Raw genomic sequence first — 16,570 nt, forward strand, 5'->3', positions numbered from 1 at the left:
AGGGGGGGAGAGCCCACTGTTCACACGTCACCAACCAGCAGCCACAAGGGGGTGGGGCAGGGACCCTTCCAGAGGACCACTGCAGACACACACACCGTGTGACCCCACAGACCCCAACAAGCTGGCCAGAGACAATACAACTGGCAACCTAAATACTGCAGAGGGCCACAACACTTGCCCACCTGCAAAACATGGACTTTTATGCTTGAACTCTGCCCAATGTGACCACACAAGACAGACTATCTGCTCAGGATCATCTCCGGCCTTGAGGCACTGTACCTGTACACATCCTGTACCAGCAGTCTGAAACTGTCAAAGCGGATTACAAAAACTACAACAAGCCTGCTGCAGCCAACTCTGAGTCTACGGCAGACGACAAAACAGGCCACGAGGGAGGAAGGCTTCAACTCCAGAACTTTCCCGCCTCCCGAAATCTGCATCACATTGTGAGTCACCACCCAAGCGCCATGACCTTCCCCCGCACAATGACCACCTGACATCTGCGGAACTCAGCCCATATGGCCTACAGAGGACACAGCGCTGCCTCTATAGAGACTGTTAAAATCCTGCCCATATCTGCACAGTACCCAGAACTGACTCGGGAGAGCACACGGGCCAGCAACAGAGATCCTGAGGACATTAAAGGAACTGATCCTGAGAGTGGCCTCACCAGCAGCTTAAACAAGCCATCATAAAGGAATTCTCAGACCCAGAGTCTGAACACGGACTGATCACTGCCCTAGACACCAAACAGGGCCGGCATGAAACTCCCCATGCTTACTACCACAGACTTCGACGAGCTTACTTCGGAGCTCGCAATTACCCTGGGATGGAGGAGGACACCAGCTTCAAGAGCCTTTTCCTCCGAAACCTCCATCCTTTTGATACATTAAGTATCATTTGCACCTTTTACAAAGGTGTGTTTGAACTAAGAAACTGATGTTTCCTTCAGGCTGTAGAGCTGCTGAATATCAAATGGTACCATAGCTTCATGTTTTTAGGTCTGGCAGGAAGGTCAGAAGGGCTCGACACACTGCCTGCATTTCCAGGCAGTTGATGTGTAACTAACTTTCCTTTTTCGACCAGGGACCGAGAGTCGGTTTGCCCTCGCACATACAGTAGCTCCCCAACCTGTGTTGGTTGCTTCTGTCAAGACAACCTTCCTTTTGCAGACCATACCCAGAGCCACGACCCGTTCCAACCACTGGGGCCTTTTCCAAGGGGCCAGAGCTGCCACGCAGGCCTGGTCCACCTTGATACAAAGGCGTCTGTGATGCCAAGCATGGGGCGGAGCCCTTGGTTTCAGCCAATACTGTAGGCCCAACTGTAGCACCGGAGATGCGGAGGCCATGAGGCCCAGCATCTTCTGAAATGTTTTGAGAGGGCGAGAGGCTCCAATTTTGAAGGAGGCCGCGAGCTGCTGTATGGCCGGCACACGTTCCAGCATGACTACCACCCTCATTTGGGCTGAGTCGAAAACTGCTCCCAGGAACGAGATCCGTTGGCTGGGGAACAGTGAGCTCTTGGCAAAATTGACCCTGAGTCCCAGGCATTCCAAGTGGCTGAGGAGGAGGGATCTGTGGGATAGTAGCTCGGTCTCAGACTGGGCTAAGATGAGCCATTTGTCGAGATAATTTAGAATGCGAATTACCATCTGTCTCATAGACCCACATCCATGCACTTCGTAAAAGTGCGAGGAGCCAGGGACAGTCCAAATGGAAGGACCATATATTGATATGCCACTCCCTCGAAGGCGAATCTCAAGGATCTGGATGTGAAAGTAGGTGTCTTTCAGGTCCAGGGAAAACCAGTCCCGTGGGAACCAGTCCCCTGGGCATATTTGTGAGAGGATCTGTTTAAATGTAGTCATCCTGAATAGCCGTTTCATGAGGTCGTTACACGGTACAGGTGCCTGAGGTCGAGGATGGGCCGTAGGCCACCATCCTATTTTGGGGAAGAGGAAGTATCAGCTGTAGAAGCCTGACTCGCTCTGAGCTGGAGGAACCATCTCGATGGCTCCTTTTGCCAGTAAATTCATAACCTTGAGCGCAGGACGTGTGCATCTTTGCTCTGTACCGAGGTGGGAACCATGCCGTTAATTGCGGGGTTCTTCAAGCGAATTGAAGTGAGTAACCTTGCTTTATTATCCCCAAAACCCAATCTGACACTCCGGGGATGGCCTGCCAGGTCTCGGCCCGCGTGGCAAGGGGTTGTATTGACTCGAGTGGTAGGTCGCTGTGAGGGGACCCAACACTCGCGATAAGTGAAAGAGGAAATTTGTTCTCTTTTTGAGTATGTTTGTGTTTTATTTTGCCCATTATCACAGCGGCTCGTTGTATGGGCACATCGTTTACAACAAACACATTTTCCTCGGCAGCCGGAAATAAAACTGAGGAGTGGTCCGGCTGCAGCAAGACTTAGCCCCTTCCTCTTCCTGTCTCTTAGATCAGGATAACGCCTGAGACGTGGAGCATTTCGCAGAGCGGGAGCACAGTCGAGGCTCAGGCTTAGAAGCAGACTGTGCCGTTAGGGGCGCTGGCTTCATGGGCTGCTGAGTCGGCGCAGACTTGGGGCGACTGGAAGCAGTTGCAGAGCCGGAACATTTGGACAGGAAGTGCCGCATTGCCTGGGACAACTTCTGCGAAGCAGTGAAGCGTTCAGCGATGCCTTTGACCGCAGGTCCAAACAGGCCAGTGGGAGAGACAGGGGAGTCAAGGAAGGGGACCTTATCCGTGCCCTTAATTTCTGTGAGGGTCACCCATAAATGGAGCTTCAGCACCACTAAGCTGGCCATCGACCTGCCGATCGTCCTGAGCCGTCGTCTTTGTGGCGCGCAGAGCCAAGTCAGTCGCACTGTGTAACTACTTAAACATGGCCAGATCAGGAGCAGACTCGTCCATGCAGCGGAGGAGCTTGGCCTGAGAGACTTGGAGGATTGCCATGGAATGAAGCGCGGAACCTGCCGATCGTCCTGAGCCGTCGTCTTTGTGGCGCGCAGAGCCAAGTCAGTCGCACTGTGTAACTACTTAAACATGGCCAGATCAGGAGCAGACTCGTCCATGCAGCGGAGGAGCTTGGCCTGAGAGACTTGGAGGACTGCCATGGAATGAAGCGCGGAGGCTGCCTGCCCAGCCGAGGGGTAAGCTCGTCCATCGAGGGCAGATGTCGTCCTGCACAGCTTGGAGGGGTGAGCGACTTTTGCCTTCTACCCAATGGCAGTGGGCGGGCAGAGGTGCGCGGCTATTGACTTATCCAAGGGAGGCAACTTCTCGTACCATTTTTCTTCAACGCCATCAACGGAGGTGAGGGTGGTTGAAGTTGAAGTTGACAGGTGGGCTGAGTAGGAGGCTCCATGATCAGGTGAGCTCGTCATGGTCCTCTGGAAATAACGGAGAGGCTCACTAACGAGGGGCCTGATGGCACCCTGGCAGGAACCATTTGTCCAGGCAACTGCGATTGGGCTCCTCCGGGGTAGACCACTCAATCCCAGTTCCTCGACCGCCTTTGAGAGGACACGGAATAGTTCGGTGTCCATCCTTGGCTTGGCGTCGCTCGGGCTTGGAAGACGGCAAGGGGGCGGGGTTGTTGGCCGAGCCCATCAGATACTCTGTGTCCGAGGCCTCCAATAACATACTGTCATTCAAAAACTCATCCTCCCTTCCACCAAACGAGACCAAGTTATCCGTGCTGGCGGAGGCACGCAGGATCTGGGCTGACGTGAGCTCACTCTCATCTGAGCGCTGAGATCCTATGCCCCGCTGTTTTTTCGTCACAAGCTCCTGGGAGGAAGAAAACGGGAGGGTGCGAGGAGTGGAGTTGCTCTCTGAAAAGAAAGCGATCCGCGAGCGCAGAGAGGCGAGACTCATGTTCTTGCAATGAGAACATTCCATCTCGGTTAGCGCGGCATCTGCGTAGGATTCCCCCAGGCAGGAAAGGCTCTCGCAGTGGCCATCATCAGCATGCAGGGGAGCCCTGCATGAGCCACAATAGCGGCACGGTATTTGCAACAACGGCGGCGAAAATTTGCTCTTTAGAAATTTTTAGAACTCACCGGATGGCAGCAGGAGATGCGCTGACAGCTGTGCGGACGCTGAAGGCAGCTCGAGCTGGAAGAGCAGAGCGGGAACAGCAGAGTAGCGCAGTTTGCTGAGTCAGCTTCAATCCACTGCGAGGTGTCAACAGCGAGAGGCTTGGAGTCTCGTAGATCAGCGAAGAGAAGATTGTCGTTGCTGAAGGAGAAGAAATCTGAGGAACCTATGCCAGAATGCCTGCTTATATAGTCAGATGACCTCGCCCATTCTGGCAGGCTCTGGCAGGCTTCATGGCCATAGGCTCGTGCAGCTCCGCTGCCAAGCCATTGGTTTGTTTTTTATTCACTGCACGAACCAATGGCAGTGCAGTTACACTGCTTTATTAAAAAAGGCTTCAGTAATCTGAGAAAAAGGAGTTTTCCACCATAGCATCTAGCGACGCAGTACGAGTGAAGTATTGATAGGGAACTAGTCTTTATCAGTTCACCTTTTTACATTAACAATAACAAACCATAAAAACTTTAATTTCACCCCTTCAAGTGCTCGGTTCACACATGCACATATCAGTGGCTCATCGATATGTTTATTAGCAAACATTTACAAGCACATTATCTCACATTTCTAATTAAGTCTAATATATTAACTAATGACCCATTAAGCATTATTGTTACAGAACTGATCTGAAGCAAAAGGTTGAGGATCCAAATGCAGCGTTTATTCTAAGGGTAATCCAAAGCCATCGTCCAATAAACAGACAAGAGGTCATTAACACAGGGAAAACAGTCCAACACAAAACACCAGGCAGGAAACTTAAACAAACAGGGAAATCCTGAAAACAGGGCAGGGGTCAAAACCATGGAGCAGAAAGACAATAGAGCACTCAGAAATGCAGCAGTAACACTAGCATGACTTAGCAAAGACACAGTGGAAAACACAGGATATAAATAGAGAAAGACAAACAGGATAACAAGGTAACAAGGGGTGAATGGCAAACAAGACACACCTGGAAACAATCAGGAACTAATCAACAGAAAAGACTACAAACTGACTACAAATAATGCACAGGAACCACTTCAACATAAAAGCCCAAAAACAAAACACAAGTCAGACAAGCTGAGGTCCAACAGGGCGGAGCTGAAGACCCCCAGGGCAGAGCTGGTGGAACTGAAGACCACCAGGGTGGTGCTGATGGGACTGAAGATCCCCACAATGGAGCCGATGACCACCAGGTTGGAGCAGGCGGAGCTGGAGATCCCCAAGGTGGAGCAGACGACCACCACAGCAGAGCAGATGGGACTAAAGATCCCCACGGCGGAGCAGACGACCACCACAGCAAAGTAGATGGGATTGAAAACCCCCACGGCGGAGCAGATGACCACCACAGCAGAGCAGATGGGATCAAAGATCGCTACAGTGGAGCAGATGACCACAAGGGTGGAGCTGATGGAGCAGGGAACCACCACAGCAGATCAGACTGGACTGGAGTAACAGAGAGGTTATTAATGGCCTCTGTGGCCGTAACAGGACAGTCAGAGAGTTCACAGTCGGCCTCTTTGGCCGTGGCTGGACAGGCAAAGAGCTTGAAGACGGCCTCCTTGGCCGTGACAGGACAGGCTGAGAGATCAGAGACAGCCTCCTTGGCCGTGACAGGACAATCAGTGGGTTCACAGGTGGCCTCTTTGGCCGCGGCTGGACCGGCAGAGAGTTCAAAGGCAGACGCCGCTGCTTCTGGAGGTTCTGCAGCACAAGCCGCCACCTCGGGAGGAGCTGGACTCACTAGAGTCATTGGAACAGGAAACAGCACTCCTGGCTGTGACGAGGGAACTGGAGTCATTGGAACAGGGAATGGCACTCCTGGCTATGATGAAGGAACTGTAGTCATTGGAACAGTGAACGGCACTCCTGGCTGTGACGAGAGAATTGGAGTCATTGGAACAGGGAACACCACTCCTGGCCGAGACGAGGGAACTGGAGCTGATTTGAGGACTGGAGCAGGCTCTGGCACGGACTCGTGGACTGGAGAGGACTCAGGAGCTGATTTGAGGACTGGAGCAGGCTTTGGCAAGGACTCATGGACTGGAGCGGCCTCAGGAGGAGTAACAGAGCAGTGAGTAGCCCAAACACACAGGATGGCGACCGCCATTACAGGGAGCACTGAGCCCAGGGGAATAGTCTCCGTGAGGACCAGTGCTGAGGCCCTTGGGATGCCTGCTGCTCGGATACTGGATGCCAGTCTCGGACGCATTGGGACTGACCTTAAGGCACTGTGTATGGTCGACATGACATGAAGAGACTCTGGAATGACAGCCATGACGAGATGACACTCTGGAACGGCGGCCATGATGGGAAGAGACTCTGGGTTGGCAGCCATCTTGTGGAAAGTCTCTGGGTTGGTAGCCATAGTGGGACCAGGCTCTGGAATGGTGGACACTGTGGGAGAACTGTGTTGCTCCTCCACGACCCCCACAGTAAAAGCAGAGCCACTCAATTGCAGTGCAAGATCGATGTAATGTTCTAATGTCCAGTTAGGGCTCTGCAGCGGCATACACGAATTGAGTGGCTCAGATAGTCCTCCCCAAAAATGTGTCATTAAGCATAGCTCATCCCAGCTGGTCAAATAAGCCAGCTCAATAATGTCCCGAACATGATCTTCAATGGTACAGTTACCTTGACGAACGTGCAAAAGGCGAACTGCTGGATCCATCTTATGGCTAAGTCTTCTGTTACAAAACTGCTCTGAGGCAAAAGGTTGAGAATTAAAATGCAGCGCTTATTCAAAGGGTAATCCAAAGCCGTCGTCTAATAAACAGGCAGGTGCAAAAGGCGAACTGCTGGATCCATCTTATGGCTACAAAACTTATTTTCTGTTACAAAACTGCTCTGAGGCAAAAGGTTGAGAATTAAAATGCAGCGCTTATTCAAAGGGTAATCCAAAGCCGTCGTCTAATAAACAGGCAAGAGGTCATTAACACAGGGAAAACAGTCCAACACAAAACACCGGGCAGGAAACTTAAACAAGCAGGGAATTCCAGTCAAAACCATGGAGCAGACAGACAATAGAGCGTTCAGAAATGCAGCTGTAACACTAGCAAGACTTAGCAAAGACACAGGGGAAATCACAGGGTATAAATAGAGAAAGACAAACAGAATAACAGGGTAACAAGGGGTGAATGGCAAGCAAGACACACCTGGAAACAATCAGGAACTAATCAACAGGAAAGACTACAAACTGACTACAAATAAAGCACAGGAACCACTTCAACATAAAAGTCCAAAAACAAAACACAAGGCAGACAAGACAAGGATTGTGACAATTATCCCGTTTTAACATTTGCTTGAGGGTCTTATTAAAGCGTTCAACCAGGCCATCTGTCTGGGGGTGGTACACTGAGGTGCAGAGATTTTTCACTCACAGCAACTTACACAGATCGACCATGATCCAGGAAACAAAGGGGGTGCCCTGATCTGTAAGAATCTCAAAAGGAATTCCCACTCGGCTGCGAAGGGCAAACAATTCCTGGACGATGGCTGTGGCAGTGGCTCATTGAAGTGAAATAGCCTCAGGATAGCGGGTGGCATAATAACCAGGACCAAAATGTATTCGTGGCCCCGTGCAGACTTTGGCAGCGGCCCCACGATGTCCATTTCAATGCGTGAGAATGGCACCTTTATTACCGGTAGCGGAATCAGGGGGCCAGGGGCAGGTTTCTGAGGTGCAGTTCGTTGGCATATTGCACAGGCTTGGCAGAACCGCCGCACTTCAGAATTCATCCCAGGCCAGTGGAAGCGATCTCTTATTCGCTGCAAAGTGTTCTCTGCTGCGAGGTGTCCGGCAAGTGAATGGGAGTAAGCCAGGTGGAGGATCATTTCCGTTTTGCTCCTGGGCAGCAATTCCTACAGCAGTTCCTTTAGTTCCCCCCGCCTTTCTGCTACTCAGAACAACAAGTCATTCTTTACAATGAAGTGGGGGTGGCTAGTGTTCACTGCCATTGACCACTCTGACCTGTGACCAGCAGCGTTTCAAGCAATCATTCTCTCGTTGTTCTCTTCCCAGGGACCCACTCCATGAGATTTGCTGGAAAAGATCAAAGACTTCAAGGTTAGGTTGAGAAGACTTACCCGCTGCCTTGCAAAAGTATTCATACCCTTAACTCAATGCTTAGTTGAAGCGCCTTTACAGCCTCAACTCTGTAGTGAACATGAGCAAGATGTTAATTTTGATTTGATCAGGCTTTGTGGACAACAAATTATGCCTTTTGTCTTCAGATAAAACAACACTACCTCTTGTGGAGAGAGGGCTAACATTAACATACAGTAATCCCAATGCAGGAACTACTTTGTTCTCCCTCAAGCTTATCATTTGTGGACGGCAGGAATGAGGACTTCAGCATTCCATCGATCAAAGGCTGATTCAATCACCATGAGCTCTTTTGCTGATCACAGTCATTCATTCTATAGACCTAAGAGTGAATCACTGACTAGCCCAGACTGAAGCCACAAGGGAAGGACACATCTTCACATGCATTCACACAAAATGAACAAAAAATTGATTAAACCTTCAAATCCATTTACAGAAATGTATATACTTAATGAGTGGTGAGTGTGATACAACAATGTATGCAAACTTACCTATTAAGGTATACTGTATATTAGGGGTGACCCCGAATAGTCGAAGGTTCGATGCTTCGATAGGAGGAGCCTGATTCGACTACCAATCACACAGTCGAATATTCGCAGGGTGTTATGATCATGGGGGTGCTCAAAATGGTCTAATTTCACATAGAACTACCAGTTTTCCCTCAATAAGTTAATATACAGCCTATTATGATAATGCTGTAAACAAGAATCTGAAAAGAAAGAAGCTTCAAATAAATATTTTAACGTGCGTGAATAAATCCAACCACCCCTATAGATCTACTATCGATCGAGAGGATCGATAGATGATACTACGATAGTAGATGATACTACGATAGTTTAACTTTCCATAATCCGTGACCGACAGAGGAGCATCTTGGCGGCAGCGATTTAAATCTTTAGCAAGACTCAAATTGACACAGGCAGAGTGAAAGACTGGATTTTTTTCGATCAGGTAGGGTACAAGTGATTTCAAAACATTTCAGCCGGTTTATATATATTGTATATATTATTTATCTCGTATAAGATGCATTTGGTTGAGTTGCGCTGCAGTAAAGCGCTTCATTGTAGTACTACGGTGATTATCTCAGCGCAGCGCGAGCAGGACAAACAACAATGCAGAATATTAATAACTATGACTGGGACTGTCATATACATAACAATTATAATGAGAACACTATTATAATAAAACGCTGTGAATTTTTAGAGTTTAGTTGCTGTGTTTCTGCACTTTGTTGCATGAAGAACGCGTCCACAAAAGGAGTTAATTCAGAGCCGCGCAGACACATTCATGCGCAGATAGCCTCCCAGACAGCAGACAGTTTCGGCCCAGATCCGGCCCACATCTGGCCCGCATGGATTTCTCATGGGCCAGATGTGGGCCGGATCTGGGCCAACACTATGTTGCTGTCTGGGCTATAAGTCGTAATATTAACGTTATGTTGTATAAATAACGAATTCTGTATGGGATAAATGATGAGTTGAATCCCATTGATTACAAACCTGCTATCAAATGCTTCATTCTACTGGTCATCTTCAGCGCGCGCAGCTCAAAACAGAAATGCAGAACATTAATAACTACGGTCATATACATAACGTTATAATGAGAGCACTATTGTAAAAAAAATTGTGAATTCTTGGGGTTTCGTTGACGTTTAATGTTTAAATAATCAAAACATAAAACATTATTTTCCGTATTCTATATGAGATAAATGATAAGTTAAATCCCATTGATTAAAAACCTGCTGCTTCATTCTAATGGTCATCTTCAGAGCGTGCAGCTCAAAACAGAAACGCAGAACATTAATAACTACTGACATATACATAACGTTATAATGAGAGCACTATTGTAAAAAAAAATTTGTGAATTCTTAGGGTTTTGCTGACGTTTAATGTTAATGTTTATCTTTTAATCAAAACATAAAACATTATTTACCCCGTTTGTATCTGCGAGGTGTCTATTACATATTTCCCTGTGTGTTAACGTAATTATGACTGTCGAATGTCTGACTTGACTCTTGGTAATGTATTTTGCCCCGCCCCCAAAACATATGATTCGACTATCAGTCGAATATCGGCAAGATTCGAAAATTCCGATTCTACTATGAAAATCCTTAGTTGGGGACACCCCTACTGTATATACGAATGCCTGTTTACACGTGTTTACCTCTTTTTCCAGAGACTATTGGCATTAGTGTGTATTGTCAGTTTATGATTATCTAATTTGCATTAGATTCTATATAACTGATGTCAGTTGATAACAAATAACCTCTCGATTTAATTGTTGAATCTAGAATAAGGTTTACTTTATTACTTTCAGGAAACTTCAGTTTATCTTTCCATAAGATAACATCCAGAGTAACATCCAACTCAGTCACTTGAATATATTATCAGTCGTTTGCACTTTATCCATTCATTGTATCCATTTGGTAGCTGTTAGTTACTCTTCCTCTATCCTTTGTTAATAAAAACTCTTTTATTACACTTGTGTCTTCCTTGTGTTGGTAATACAGGAAGAGGCTACACTCTAAAAAAAGATGGTTCTTTAAAGGTTCTTTACATGTAGTAACGGTTCTATTTAGATCCATAGCATCCTGAAGAACCCTTTTATGCTCCTCTTTTATTACACTTGTGTCTTCCTTGTGTTGGTAATACAGGAAGAGGCTCTACACTCTAAAAAAAGATGGTTCTTTAAAGGTTCTTTACATGTAGTAACGGTTCTATTTAGATCCATAGCATCCTGAAGAACCCTTTTATGCTGAAATGGTTCTTTGTGTTAGAGTTTAGGGTTCTTTGTTCCCGCCCTTTTTGTTTTTTAAATCTGTAACTGTCAAAGCTCCATATTACTGATTTTATGGAGCTCAGTGATCCAACTACAGACTGTCAACACACTCTCAACAGGTAAATTATTTCATTCTTTAATTTAAATACAAATGTAACTTTCAAATTGTAACTGGTTTCCAAACAAACATGTTCTTTTCTCATTTTAGTTTTTTGGTCATAAGTAAGTGTGAGCAGCTCTGTTAAGCTCTGTTCTCTTCTCCACTAGGTAACAGAGACATTGAATTATAATACATATTGTTAGAATTATTATTTTTTTATTTAACACTAGAACTCTCTATTCTACTTCTATTCTATCTGCTTGTTTTCTCTTTAATTATTATAAAAAATAATAATAATTGACCCTCTAACACTAGCTCTGTCTATTCTATTTCTTTTCTATCTACTTTTTATTCTGTTTATTTATTATAAAAAAAAAAAAAAGTATAAAAAAACCTTGATATCTGTACTGTGTTAGACTAACCGGGATTTGTCACAAGTATTTCAGATGCATCACATCCCACAACCTCATCATCTGCAAAGAGAAACTGCCACTTAGTCACACCAAAATGATGGACTTAAAGGCATCATATAGGATTGTGAAGATATTTCACTGGAACTTCATCACATCTATTTTATGTTTTTATTTTGTGTTTTACTACTTTATGTATGTATTCATGTTCAATGTCAACTGTCAACTGTTGTTAAGAGCACTGACATTATTGCTACAATTTCACGTCAATAAAAAAGTACCTGATTCACACAATATGTTGTTGCTGCTGTTATTGTTGTTGTTGTTATTTTAATGTAAATCCCCCTCCCCCTGATTTCCCCCCTGAATTACTGATTTTTTGGACTTCAGCCATCCAACTACACAGACTGTCAACATACTCTCAACAGGTAAATTATTTCTTTCTTAAAATGTCTATTATTTTCAACTGTTAAACTGTAACTGGTTTCCTATCAATCATGTCTTTTTCTCTTTTTAGTTTAAGAGAGCATGTAAGTGCGACCAGCTCTGTTCAGTTAAGGATACTTCTTTCTCCATCTCCACTACGTAAGTAACAAAGATATTGAATTTATGGTCCATATTATTAGATTTATTTTTTATTTATTTGTTTATTTAATTCAAATTTATTTTACTTGGGTTTATGCATAAACATAACATTGTGAAGTGCTCACATACTACTTTTGGCGTTCATAAACAATTGTTTTTACATAAACAAATGGAAGGAGGCACATTGTAAATCTAAACTCAATTGTGCATTTCAAATGCTGTCACATCCTACAACCTCGTCATCTGCAGAGAAAAACTGCCACTCAATCACACCAAAATGTGACTCTGCCTGTGAAAACCCAGCTAAAGTCTTTTTTTGTGTATGTGTGTGATTTACTGTTTTACATAAAATCGTTCTTTATAATGTAAAGAACATTCTGTGAAAATGTAACCTTGATATCTTTAATATTGACTGAGTAAGGCCATGTCAAAGACTGAAATCATATTTTGATGCTTGTTATCTCATAATTAGACAGACAGGGTCACAAATACACATAATGATGGGCTTACAGGCATCATAGAGGATTGTGAAAATATAGTATTTCACTAGAACTTGGTCTTCATTACACTATTTTCTGTTTCTATTTTTGTTTTACCTCTGTATTTATTTATGTTCAGTGTCAATTGTCATTTATTAATGTATTCTACTAATAACGGTTGTTAAAATCACTGTCATTTTTGCTACAATTTCACATGTCATTAAATAAAACAAAAATACCTAATTGACACAACATGCTGTTGTTGTTGTTTTTATGAAAACCTTAATAGAAGCTATAAGATATTATAAGACCAGGCAGATAGAGGGGTACAAAAACAATAGTAATAAATAATTTATTCAAATAATATTAATAAAACTAATATTAATGATATAAATATACTAATATACTAATATTAATGAAAATAAACTATCATTAAAAAGGTTATTTATAGCACCATTAATGTTCTATATAGCACTTTCAAAGCACGGTTCTTTATGGAACCCTATAAAAAGGATTCTATTTAGCACCAAAAAGGGTTCTGCTATTGTTACAAGCTGATACTGTTTAGAACCATTTTTCTTAAGAGTGTACAAGCAGGGGCGGAGCCAGATATTATAAACATTCGGGGCTTAGCCCAAATGTAGTTGTCCCCCCTCCCCCATAAATATATATATATATGACTGTTTGATGGACTAGCGGCTAGCCTATTTCAAGAACAGATGTCAAATTTCAAAAAGGTGAATAAGGTACATAATAGGTAGAAATTTGGCATAAACTACTTTACTAATCTTAAAACCAATTTTGTTATACCACGCTGCAGTAAAGTACATAGAATTAACCGAAATTCACCCCAAAAAATGGAAAATTTTGTCATGTTGTTTCAGGGTGAGTCATGTTCATGAGGGTGAGTATGTATTTTAAAGAATGTTGGTAACCAAACGGGTGAAAGTAGACATTGTCTTCCATAGTATGTTTTTCCTACTATGGAAGTCAAATACTGTCAACTGGCTGATTACCAATATTCTTCAAAATATCTTCTTTTTAGTTCATTCGAAGAAAGAAACTCAAACAGGGTTTGAAACACATGAGTAATGATGACAATTTTAATTTTGCATGAACTAAGCCTTTAATGTTTAGCTGACAAATGTGCTACAGTTGAATCATGCAATAATGGAGTGCTCTAACTGCAAATCAAGGATCTCCAACAATACCATTTAAATATTGGCTTCAGTATTTTGAAGTGAATACATCAGGCCACCAGAAGAACATTTACTGTAATTATATTAGATTTCTTAAGGGAGTAGCATAAAAAGATAAACACTGGCATACAGTATGTTATAACATAACTTTATTTGATCTACCCCTGCAATATTCTCTTTTCTCTCTATTTCTTTTGTATCATCTCTCATTCTCTTAGCTCCACTCATTTTTCTCTGGAAATTCGATCAACAGTAAGAACATACAAAATAAATAAAAAAAGGAAGAAAGACAAGTATAAAGATTTCTGTTCATAAATTAAAATGCAAAATGCATATTTTATTCTGTTGCATCTTCTCCTGGAACCTCTCCTATTCTTTCCTTCATTCTTTTCCTCACTTCCTTTCACTGATTTTCTTCTCTCTTCCCCACACCTAAAATCTGCATTAAGTGACATCATTTAACTCCCTCACCTGAAGCTGGCTGTCTTGATTTAAAAAAAATATCTTATATCCATCTATGGAAAAACAGACATTTTCAATTAGTAAGGGTTTGTTCCAATTTTTCAATTTACTGTCCATAAATGTCAAAAAGAGCTAACATCAGATAATGTTGCATGCAATGTATGTCAGCTAATGTTCTTTGACAGTGTTCACACACCATATCAGGACTCTACATTCAGTTATACTTGCCCTCAATTGTGCCAACATTTTCACTGGCCCAGCCAAAAAACGCCAGATAGACAGATAGATAGATAGCAGTGGCATGTGGTGCTGTTTTAAAATGAGGTGTTTATATATATAGTCACATTTTCTTGGTTAAATAAACATAGCCTACATAAAGAAGAGAGAACAAGAGTTCAGATGCAAAAGCCTCTAAGTGCCGTTTGAAATTTTCTTCTAAAATGAGCATTTTTATTAGGCTCCTATGTGTAGGTTCAGTAATTTCACTTTAATGGCAATGAATAGTTTATTTTCGTTCCCATTAAAGTAAAATAACTGAACATAAACATATAGGAGCCTGAGAAAATAAAAAGTTTGGAAGAAAATTTTAGATGGCACTTAGAGGCTTTTGCATCTGAACTCTTATATAATTCTATTTTGTATTTGATTAACATTATTTTTATTTTATTTAATATTTTAAATACGAATTATACATTTCATACTGTTTTATGCATTTTTACATTTATGCCAAAATAATAAAAAGTAACAATTTTTAACAATATTTTAAAAACACTTTACAATAAGGCCTAATTAGTTAACATTATTGAACTACTTTATTTAACATGAACTAAGAATGAACAATACTTCTACAGCATTTATTAATCGCAGTATTTTCTTAGCGATATGCTATTTACACTACTGTATGTGCCGAATTCGAACCCGGGTCGATCGCGTCAAAAATGACTTCTGCAAGCACTTTACCATCTACAATCTCGTCTTTTGTAGTAATCACACGTAAATCGTAAATGAACCGAAACATTTAAGACACCTTTTTTTGCGTGTGTAGTTAATCACTGTAATAGCGACCCAACATTCTCCTCAGAATACTCAGCAAACTTACTTAAATCAGAATTTAGTGCCGGTAACAATAACAATGTAAAAATGCTTGAGGTGAATGAGATGAGACGAGTGACATGCTGAGTGATTGACAGGAGGCGTGGCTATGTAGGACTGCAGTGTGTGTGACGTGAGCTCGCTGTCGGAGAGGAGAGAGAGAGAGAGAGAAAGCGCAGCAGGTATAGTTTTATCGATCCTGCGGGAAAGCGGTATTGAATATTTCTGTATAATATGTGTTGAAAAACTATATTTTGACAAAACTATTAACAACCCAAAAGATTCGGGGCTTTTGAAAAAACATTCGGGGCTGGAGTTTCGGAGCTGAATTGAGTTAGTTCAGTCAACTCTAAGTAGGTTGACTGAGTTTAGCGCGTGCACCACGACTAAGAAAAGCCATGATCAATAGAGCTCCAAAATTATGATTCACCATGGCAACAGCACCCGACAAAAAGATACGGATGCTTTGATCTCATCCAATCATAATGCATATTCAGCATATATGTCCATTTAAGGTATCCTACTATGTCCCGTAGATGAGTTTCTAAGTATTTAATGCAAATTATTTTCAAAGAAGCTAGGTACAAAATAGAAGCTAGGTATAAAATAGCATTTCTCGTCACACACATTATATAGATGACCTTTTATCGCTCAGTTCATCCAAAACTCAAGCATACTGAAGCAAACTGAAGCACTCAGAGACTTTTTAGTACAGTGAAGCAAATAATACTAATAATAATATTAATATTTCAGATATAAATAAAATGTCCTCTACAGTTGCTAAGCTATTTTACTGATAAAATCGTCAAAGATGCACTGACAACACATTTCTGTGTGTGTATGATTCTGTGTGTGCAAATGTGTGTCTGTACAGAGGTGTAAAGTGTACCTGAAAACCATACTTGAGTAAAGGTACAGATTATCTACCTTACAGTAAAAATTACTCCACTACAAGTTACAAGTCACCAATTCTAAAACAACCTGAGTAAAAGTCTAATTGGAGACTAAAATTGATTTTAACAGTACTTGAGTATTTTACTAAATATAGGCTCAAAGATGTACTAGTCAAAGAGACTAGAAAGTGTTGATTTGTGAGGAGAGCGATCACGTTTCAAGCAATCAAGTCCTGAGCTTAACCCTATTGAAAGTCTGCTGGAGTCAACTTTACAGAATGTTTTGCCTCTTCCATTGTCATTAAAAGATCTTGGCCAAAGATTAATGCAGCTCTTGATGGAAATAAAAGTTGTGACATTGCATAACATTATTGAAACAATGCCACAATGAAAGCACAATCTT

General features: G+C 42.6%; 1 protein-coding gene across 1 annotated transcript in view; it reads left to right on the forward strand.

Annotated features, from left to right (window-relative positions):
- LOC107687767 (low-density lipoprotein receptor class A domain-containing protein 3-like) overlaps window positions 1–16,570 on the forward strand; it is a 74,586-nt gene that overhangs the window by 48,439 nt on the left and 9,577 nt on the right. The gene's annotated exons all lie outside the window — the stretch shown is intronic.

Source organism: Sinocyclocheilus anshuiensis, unplaced genomic scaffold (assembly GCF_001515605.1).
Source record: "Sinocyclocheilus anshuiensis isolate Anshui unplaced genomic scaffold, SAMN03320099.WGS_v1.1 scaffold445, whole genome shotgun sequence".
Classification (NCBI taxonomy): Eukaryota; Metazoa; Chordata; class Actinopteri; order Cypriniformes; family Cyprinidae; genus Sinocyclocheilus; species Sinocyclocheilus anshuiensis.